Below are 10,654 nucleotides of genomic sequence, written 5' to 3'. Positions count from 1 at the left end.
TATCGCATGTGCATGTGAAAAAAAAAAAGTGTGGCAAATTACGATTGTTGGAATAGAAAGTGGACCAGTCAGATTTGGACATGATTATATTGATTCTAGGGCAACCTTTTCGTTCTAACAAAGATTTGTTGATCTACACAAGTATTAATGTAGTAAGTGGTTAAGAAGCCATTTGATGCATCTATTCTAACACATTATATGGGTATATGTACACATAATTACACACTAGCTATGATTTTTATGTAAATAATTTTTTTTTTAATATTTTTTTATAAAATAAAAATGAGGGGGCATTCGAATCCTATATTTGTCATGGAAGAGATTAGACACTACCACTAAACTACAAGATCAATGACAAGTAAATTATGATTTAGTGCAGAGTACTCAGACTGTCAAATGCTGTTACTTTATATAAATAACTTTCTCATTTTTTTTTAAAATACCCATTCTTTGTTTTGACAATATAATACTAGTTTAGACTATTCTAACAAAATTAATCCATGCATCTTCTTGATTTAGTGTTTCTTTATGATAGTTTAAACTTATTGGCTTAAATTATAAGTCGAGTAAAAATACAATTGTAATTAAAAAAAAAAATTAAAGCCATAAAAAACTATACATAAATTAGATAAGGAAGTCAGCTTATAAGCTGAAACAAATGGGCTCTTAATGGACTTTGATCGTGGGAATCGAAACATGAAACTGGAGGCAAAGAGAAATATTTTATAATTAGTAAATGTAACAACTATTATAATTCAGCCAACTTTTAGCAAAAAGCCAAAAAAGTTGATACCAAAACAGACACCAAACTCCTCATTGGATTGACCAAGATCCTATGCTGCTGAATTACCAAAGCTCAAATTTGAGTCAGAATAGAAAGAATTTTGATGGACTTCACTTAGCAGAATGATGCTAAGGTTACAATGAATTTACTATATAATATTTACAAATTAACGTTATTAATCTCACACGCACACACACACATATATATATAAACAAATATTATAAGGAAATGATTATTATTTGCATTTTCCCCGTCTCATTCTTCTCTCTCAATTTGGCCTTAAGAGTCACTTACAGTAAATCTTGATGAGAAGTCTTATATAATCTCTAATAATTCAATTTGTTAGGTATAACAATGATAGTAAAATAAAAATAAAAAAAACTATCACTTGTTTCAAATTTTTCTTTCCCACTATTGTTTTCTTTTGTTATTTATTAAGCTAACCCATCATGAGGGCATTGCTTCTTCATCCTTTATTTCTTTCTAGTTCCTAGCTATTTATTTATGGCTGGCACTAAAATATGTAAAAAGTATTTTCCTTTACTATGATTTTATTTTTATGATCATATTGGCAATTAATTGATTGGAATAGAGTTTGGATTATATTTTGGGGAAGAAAATTATTCGCACTTTTAATTTAGTTAAATGGCCCAAAACAAATTTACTAGTTGGGTTAAAATGTTGGACAACCGATTAAATCCAGATATGTTCAACTCTCATCCACCAAAATATGAAAACCCAATTCCAGATCATTCAAAAGAGCAATTAGATATGCATCAATCATAATCTTTGACTGGCGATTAGGAAAACAACTAAGAACCATTTCCCAAAAGAGATGATGAAAGAGAGTGTTCTATCGAGGTTGATTTGGGCCTTGTACAAAAATCCATCCAAATCCACATCTTTTTGTTTATGAGCCCAAATCCACACTATTTTTTTAATTAAAAAAAAAAAAAAAAAAAAAAAAAAAAAAAAAAAAAAAAAAAAAAANCTCATACCACGGACAATTCGAACTACGCAATTCAAACAAACCAATAAAAACAGAGCATGAAGCAATGCACACTCTGTTTTAACTTAACTTATTTATATTGGAAGCTCCAAGTTATGTAAAAGTAATGTTGTTAGTTAAAAACCTGGGAAGGGCGAGAAGGAGTGTGATGATGAGAATGACGAGGCCAAGAACTATTTGAGCAGCAAGTTTGACGTCTGAATTAAGCTCGTTTCCTGTAGTAACCAAGAGAAGATTGTATGAAATACGTAAAAATTGTTAAAAAGATATATTCAGATATATAGATTCATTCTAACCCATTTGGAGCAGAGGAAGTTGGGTAATAAGCTGGGTTTTTGGTTCACTTAGGGAAGCAAAGCTAGTTCAAATAGGGAAGCGAAGCTAGAATTCGACAATTATATATTTTATTTTATGAATTTTACTTCTTTTTTTTTTTGAAAGTTGAATTTTACTTTTTCGACAATTAATATATTTTATTTTATGAATTTTATTTTTTGTAAGAGTTGAATTTTACTTTTTCGACAATTATATATTTTATTTTATGAATTTTATTTTTTGTAATATTTTATTCATTTCATTCATTTTATTTTACCGACAAGGCTTTTTCATTTGCTGATGGGTTTTGCTGGGTGGGTTCTGGGTTGGTCAGGGATGAAGTAGTCATTTTTTGGGTTTTGCTGATAAGGGACGAAGTAGTCATTTTATTTTGCCGATAAGGGACGCTTGCATTAGTGGTCGATTTTTTTCTTTTTTTGGTTCTCAACATGGAACAGAACTTCAGTACATCATGCTGGACTTGAGCATCCTCCACCCTTAGTGTGGGTTTGGATTGCAAGTTTTGTTGCGGCGCGTTTTGATCTTCACGTTTTCTCTCTTTTTTTTTTTTTTTTTTTTTTTTTTTTTGCCGGCATTTTTGACTTTGGGGGGACAAAATTCATTGTTCATGTACTGTTCACGCACTGTTCACGCAATATTTAATATTAAAAGTGGGTCCCACAACATTATTTACACATTTAAAAATTATTTTGCTACAGTATTTTCAACAACAATCAATTTTCAGCAACTTTCAGCAACAATAAGTGCTATCCAAACAGACCCTTAATTAAGGGTGGGGCATCAATTAACCGTTAAAGTTCGGAAACTACCAAATAAATGCCTTAATGTCACAAGCCTCACAACCATATATTAACCATTCATCCTTACTATTTCTATCTTATGTGAGACTTTGTCATTTAGATATGGATCAAGAAAAAGAAAAGAAAATGTACTTGGGTAGTTGCACTTTTGAGTTTGTGTGCGTGTGTGTGAATCTGTTGCTTTCCCATATTGTTTATAATCGTTCTTTTGGAAAATAAAGCAAGAAAGTTTGCTTTTTGAAACGGATTTTTGTGGGTTTAATGAAAATCTGAGGTTAATGTGGCAAAAGGGTGTTATGTTCAGCACTTAGATACAGATTAAAAGAAAAAAAAAACTTATGCAGTTGCACTTTTGAGTTTGTGTGTGTGTGTGATAGGAATGATTTTGCAGTGATATATTGAAATAGTAACAGCATGGTTGTAGTATAATTGTAGTGGTGTGGTATGGTAATTCTTGTATACGAGTAGCTTGTGCCTTGTGGGGGTGGCAGTTAGAGAGTTAGTTAGTAATGAGTTAGTTAGTGACAGTTAAGCTTTTATTGACAGCTGGAGGGGTTATGCTCGTGGCAGAGGGTGTATAAAGGATGATTGCTGTTGTAAAGGAAAATCAAGCAATAAGATTGTTGTACATTTCAGTTCCAAGTTCTTTTCTTGCTTCTTTCCCTTCTCTAATTCTCTTGGCGGACCAGCTAACCTCGAATACAACTAGATATACATAGTTCTTGAATTTCACCCTTAACAGTGTGTGTGAATCTGCTGCTATCCCATATTGTTTATAATTGTTCTTTTGGAAAATAAAGCAAGAAAGTTTGCTTTTTGAAACGGATTTTTGTGGGTTTAATGAAAATCGGAGGTTTATGTGGCAAAAGGGTGTTATGTTAAGCACATAGATACAGATTAAAAAAAAGAACTTAGATAGTTGCACTTTTGAGTGTGTGTGTGTGTGTGTGTGTGAATCTGCTGCTTTCCCATATTGTTTATAATCGTTCTTTTGGAAAATAAAGCAAGAAAGTTTGCTTTTTGAAATGGTTTTTGTGGGTTTGATGGTAATCTGAGGTTTATGTGGCAAAAGGGTGTTATGTTAAGCACTTAGATACAGATAAAAAAATAATAATAATAAAGCACTTAGGTAGTTGCACTTTTGAGTTTGTGTGTGAATTTGTTGCTTTCCTATATTGTCTACAATCGTTCTTTTGGAAAATAAAGCAAGTTTGCTTTTTGAAACGGTTTTTGTGGATTTAATGATAATCTGAGGTTTATGTGGCAAAAGGGTGTTATGTTAAGCATATAGGTAGTTGCACCTCTGAATTACTTTTTTATGGGGCAAATTTATTGCTTTCCCAGATTGTTTATAATCGCTCTTTGGTTTAAATGAAAAATTAGGGAAATTTACAAGAAATAGTGGATTGAGTTGTTCTGCAAATCTTCTAGAGGTGCTAATATTGTCATATTATGTTGTGCAAGTTTAAGGATCATACATTGCTACTTGTTTTGATTTTTAGTATAGTAGATAAGATTCTCTATGTTTCAGCATTTGAATTTCCTTTTGGGGGTTTGAAAATTTGCATGAGGTATAAGAAGATGCTTCCCTAATGGTTCTTTGGAACTTCACCACCAAAAACAACTTTTGCTTTTTGGTTGCTTTCTTAATTTGAAATTTGAAAAATTTAGGCCTGTTTGGATTGAGAGGGAGGGAGGGGGAGTAGAATAGAAACAAGCCATTAGAGTTGTTCTCTTAACACAAGAAGTAAATATGATAACTTCACACATTGCATATACAGTAGACACTTCCCTTTTTGTGTAATAGGTTCATCTCCTAGAATATTAAGTTAATATGATTCAATTCTTTTTTCTTTTCTTTTTTTGATAATCGAAAGAGAAGGGTCTCATGCGTGTGATCATTAACCTAGCCCACTTGAACCCGCAATGTCTAATTTTTCCTAGAATTTTTTAGTTATATTGATCCAGTTCTCTGTTTTACTTTGGCATTTAGGATGGAATCAATTTTCGACTTTTGTTGCATGAGCAAAGTCTTGTTCAAGTCAAACATCCAGACTTAAAGCTTCTTTTGTCACTTGATTATCATAGGCACGATCTTGCAACCACCCTTGAAACAGCAAAATGGCAGGTAGTTATTAATGTTGACCTTCATGTCCTATGTATATATATGTGTTTGGTTCTTTACATTTGTTTATCTTATACTGGTTATTATCTCTAATCAGTTGGACGATTTTGGAAGAGCAGTCAACTTGTCATCAATGACAGACAAATCTTAAATGCGGGAAGATATAATTCCGGAGACAAGCAATTTGTCAGAGCCGTCAGGGAACAAATCATTCATGTGGAGAAAAACTTGGAGGATACTTCATTGCGAGTTCCCATGAGAAATAATGAGTGGGTTAACTTGAATGAACAAGACAGAGATGGGTTAGCATTGTTTCTTTCTGGGGGAAATCCCAATGAAAACTTCAATCGTTATGATTTAGAAGACAGTGGTATGCTGAAAAGATTTATTGATCCAACCACAGCATCAAGTTCAAAAGACAGTGCATCTGGGCTCATTGAACACAGCAGCAGAGAAATTGAAAACCTGAATATTAATGGGGTTACACATATCAACCACAACCTTGATCCCAGGAAGGAGAATAACCTGAGGAGGTGGGCTCTCATTATTCTACAAAGTTGGGTTTTGAAGCACCAGATTGTGTTCGAGAGACCTCTTGTATAAGACATGATGAAGATGAGAGTGGGACCTGGAAGCTAATGAATGCAAACCTAAAAACTTCTTCCATGAGAACAAGTTGCGAGGAATCCAGAGCAGATTGAATGTATTTGGTTTCTTGAATAACTTATGGACAGCACCTGTGAACAGGGTCACTAGGAATTATACGAAGAGGTTAAAAGGTGGAGAGAGCAAAGGGATTCCCCAACATACATTAACGTTTCTCATGGTGCACAGGTAATTTTAACTAGACCATACTGATGTCGCAATGCATATACACAGTTTATACCACATAAATGGGTAATCAACCTCTGGCAAAGCAGTGAATATAGTGCTGCCACAGAAGCACTTTGGTCCCATTTCAATAAATATATGAATAATAGTTTTATTTAGAATAATGATGATATTTTGTGGATGTCTGCTACACTAAAATTTATGAAAATAAATTGTTGAAAGTGGAAATTAGGGGTAAAAGTGCGGTTTTTTGTTAATTTTATTTTATTTTTAAATATTTTTCTTTCTGTCTAGCAATTCACTAGTATAGATTCTTTACATTAGGGAATAATAAGGAAGATTGAGTTATCATTTGGCTATAACCTGTGTTTGCACTATGTGACATGACCCCATTTGCACTGACAAATGCTTTCCTAAAATGCACTTGAAAAAGTGTAGGAAAGCACTTGTTAAAAGTGAAAATATGGTGTAGTGAAGTATCTTATCGTCATTTTTCCTGAGATACAAAGTCATGCATTGCATTTAATTTTGAAATGCTGCTATAGGATGCATATTATGATGCTTATTCTTATTTGATGAGTGATAAAAATGTATTCACAAGAGGAAAAATGAGTACAGCCCCTGTACATGAGGTATGCACCAGATACACAAATGAAAAAAGAAAAAGAGGAAAATAAGGCTAATATTGCAATGATCTGTCAGATGAAAGAGAGATCATCGTGACAAATTTAAGCAGTCTGTGTCTGCAAGTGTATATGCACGAACCACCAAACACCATCCCCCCCACCCCAAAAAAAGAATAAAAATAAAAATAAAAATAAAAACCACCAAATATGAAGCGGAGGGCGAATTCATGTTGTGTGGGTACGTGGGCTATATTTACCTAAGAAAAAAGGAAGGGAATAAAATAGAAGATGCTAGGGATTCCAAAACCCCATCAATTTAATGTGTTTTCAAATTCTTTTTAGTATGTAGGTTACACTCTTCTTTGTTTCAGATGTGCTTGAAGATAGAATATCACTTGACCATTTCTGATTTCAGCAGGATTGAATAGGATTTTATATTTTGTGGATGGAAGTGTCAAGCCTTATCAAGATTTACTTTTATTCATGCTTATTGGTGTGGGTCTCTTTGACAGGGTCAGCATTTAGCTTCTGGATATAGCAATTCCCAAGGAATATACTCAAGTGTGATAACAAAGGTTATGATCGATCTTGTGCCACTGGCTTGGGGCATGTTGGGCGATATGAAAGATCTCCCTTATATGTTCAAGTTAATATAATAAATCAATTCCACTGATATTGATGATCTTATTTACAGTCATAATTTTAGGTAAGCACTTTTGCACTTAAAATTCATTTTACTTTTCTAATTGTCGCTCATATTAGTTATCAATTTAGTTAAATAACATAGAATTCTCCGTAGGAAAAAAAGGTATTGTTATGCCATGCTTATCTTCTGCATGAAATGCTTGCTCATGAAATCACCAAGTACCAATGCCTTAGTAATTTATTGCGCTTAAATGCTTCTTTTTGCTTTTAAGACAGTTTTTTGTCAATTCAATAAGCTTATTCATTTCTTTATGCTCTTCTTACTATCATGGTATTTTATGCACCACACCATTCTATCCCTACACTTCTTAATTGGTTATAGGATATATTTATCATTTTAAGATCACATATTATAGTGTTTTTTTTCAACTATTGTGATGCAAGCAGCACCAAAAATATTTCAGATTTAATATTGAACTTGAAATTATTTTCTTTTTGAATTTGGTTTTTAATGTTGAATTTTTTTTATGGGATTTAATTAGATATTTCATATGGATGTGATTCTTGAAAGTTGAAATTCTATTAAACTAGTGCTCTTGTAATCATGAAAGACATTAGGATTGGAATAAGAAATTCATGGTATGTGTTTCTCTTTGTATGGCGGTGATGCCAAATGCAATTAGGTGATGATGCCTAAGGTTTTCAAGTAGATTCTAGGTGGTGAAGCCTAGCATTTGTTCTGTTTATTTTATTTTCCTCTTTATCTCAATATTCCTACCCTTGTTCTACATTATGTTGTGACTTAAATCCTACAAGGATTGAGGATATGAAGATTTTCATTTTCATGACTATGCAGATATATAATTAGATATCGTTTCTTTTTCAGAGTTGATGTTAGATATAAAACTAATCTCTGCCTAAATATGCTCTTTCATGCAGGTATGTTGGTATCCCGAATAGCTTAAGGGCTGTAGTTTTTGGTAAATTCTACTATCCATGTATAGGGATGTCTTTGCAATGCTTTAGCGATGGTGGGAAGTACTGGTTCTGAACTGCTAATTTTCCTACTTCCTGACATCCATTTTTCTTGTCTGGGTGCAAACAGCTAATCCGTTCTCTGTAGACATTTCTGTACCCTTGGGCATCAATTTATACCATTCATTAATCATTTGAACACCATCGTTTCTACTAGCAATGCATATTTGAAAGTATTAGACAGATTTATACAGCACTAGTCTGTAAAAAACTGGTATTGGTTTTGCTAATGGGTGTTGGTGATGGGTTTTTACGCAGCATTGCGGTTTATAATTGCAATCCTTGCTTTTAGCACTGCATGTGTTGATCGGTGGTTGATTAGTGAGCGTCCATGCATGTATTGTAATAAGTAGGAAAGGTCCATGGAGTTTTCATTTTCACAGTTAATTTACTACCCTTCCTGATCACTATCTTGGGGGCCAAAAAGGTTAATATGTTGGGTACAATCTTTGTTGAAAGGAACTCCAGCTCTCACCTATACTGGCTATACAGTGTAAAATAGGTAGGTAATTTATACAGGCTTTCACATTTGACTGGCCACACGGTCTCAAAACAAGTATATAACAAAAACTATCAAATGATAACTTCATTATATTTTAGAAGGGCCTTGATAGAAGTGAGCAAAGTGGAGAAAGGAATTTCATCTGACTCTCAATCATCTGGTCTTTTTCTCTTAGATGTACCAAATGGAGGCAATTGAATAGACACGTTCCAAACGGGTTTTTTTTTTGTTTTTGGGTAAGTTCTTAGGGCAGATTTACCATTGCCACCACCCTCTAAAATTGTACTTTAATACAATATTGGTAATACGACTTACTGGTTCAAATATGGCTGATGTTCAGAGCTATATTGAAGCTTTGATGATTTAGCACACTAAAAAGTTTCTTCGCTCACATTGAACGTAACATCAATCTATATATAAAAACAAAGACCTCATGCAAAAAAGCATAAAATTCTGTCATGTGGCGCCTTCTATGGTAGCCATCTAGTTTTTTATTTATTATTATTATTTTTTTTATGGTTCAACTTACACCTCATCTATTACTTATTACTCCTCATCACTCCTCTCTCAAGTCTCAATTGACTAAAATAACTTTTAAACTTTCAAGTATACTGTATACCGTGAAATTATTGTGCACTTCTAGAGTACACAATAATTTCTTTTTCTTTTTTTTCTTTATTAAATAATTTATGGTATATATGAAAAATTATTAGGTACTTCCGGAGTACCATAAATGCGTACTCCCTCATCTCACATGAATGGTGCATCCCTTTTCATGTACACCATAAATTGTTTAATAAAGAAAAAAAAGAAAAAGAAATAGCATTAATTAAACTCTTCTACATCTAACCTTTCATTTGCCCGCCTATTGCAATTATCTAAGTTATATAGCTCTTCTATATCTAACCCATTAGTTGCCCGCCTCTTTCAATTATCAAAGTTATATATTAGTACACCTCCTTCTAGCCATGAGTCTCCTTTTACAATCACTTTTTTCTTTTAATTTTTCTTTTTTTTTTTTCCTTTTTTTATCCTTTCTAAAATCCTTAGCTACACGTTTTTTAGCAATCACGTTTTTATAACTCAAATTCTTGATGTATTGTAGGACAAATTGTGCTTGAAATGAGTAAATCCTATGACAAAATTGCGGTTCTGCATTTTGGAATTTGTAAAGTTCAAACATGGTGAGTAAGAGTTTGAAATTTTATTCTTTTTCTCCCTTTGAAATTTTATTCTAGAAAAGTAATTGTGTTCTTGGCTAAGAGGAAACACAAATACTTCGCTTTAACTAATATAAACTTCTTTTTTTATCAATCTAATATTAGTGTTTGCAACAGAGGGTTAGGTTTTAATTGTGTTGTTATCAATTCAATATTAGAGTTTACAATTTCAACATATTAGGTGTTTTGTTGGAATTATTACATACAAATAAAAAGAAGTGGTTTATGAAATCCCATGACAGGCAATAGCAAGGAATCCAATCATATCTAATTGCTCTCTCTCCACACCTTTGCAAATACCACAAACATTTCATCATAATTGGAATGTCCCTTTGATGTCAATTTTATTTTTCCCGTTATTTTCTTTGGGATGTTATTTTTAATTTCACTAATCAACTGGGTTTATTTTTATTTTTTGGAGACAATAATCATCATATGCAAATGTTAAAATCTAGAGCATCTTATCACACCTATTAGTGTACGTCATTTTCTTACTTTCCAACACTTCCATTCATGTACTATGGAAGAGTTGGCTAGACAGTGGAACAAATTTTCATTATTAGAGAAGGAAGTTATTTATGGGCCGGGTTTCTAGAAACGCAAGCATCCTTTACACTCGGAGAAACTGAAGGAGTAGCAATCATTAATGAGGGTGTAAGTCACGTTAATGATGAAACGGTTATGAAGGAACCGTTACACTCGGACTCAGCTATCCCAGCAAACCAGGACTCTAATCCGAGC

The sequence above is a fragment of the Quercus suber genome, unplaced genomic scaffold (genome assembly GCF_002906115.3).
Source record: "Quercus suber isolate HL8 unplaced genomic scaffold, Cork oak 2.0 scaffold_327, whole genome shotgun sequence".
NCBI classification, from domain to species: Eukaryota; Viridiplantae; Streptophyta; class Magnoliopsida; order Fagales; family Fagaceae; genus Quercus; species Quercus suber.
This window is presented reverse-complemented; position numbering follows the sequence as displayed.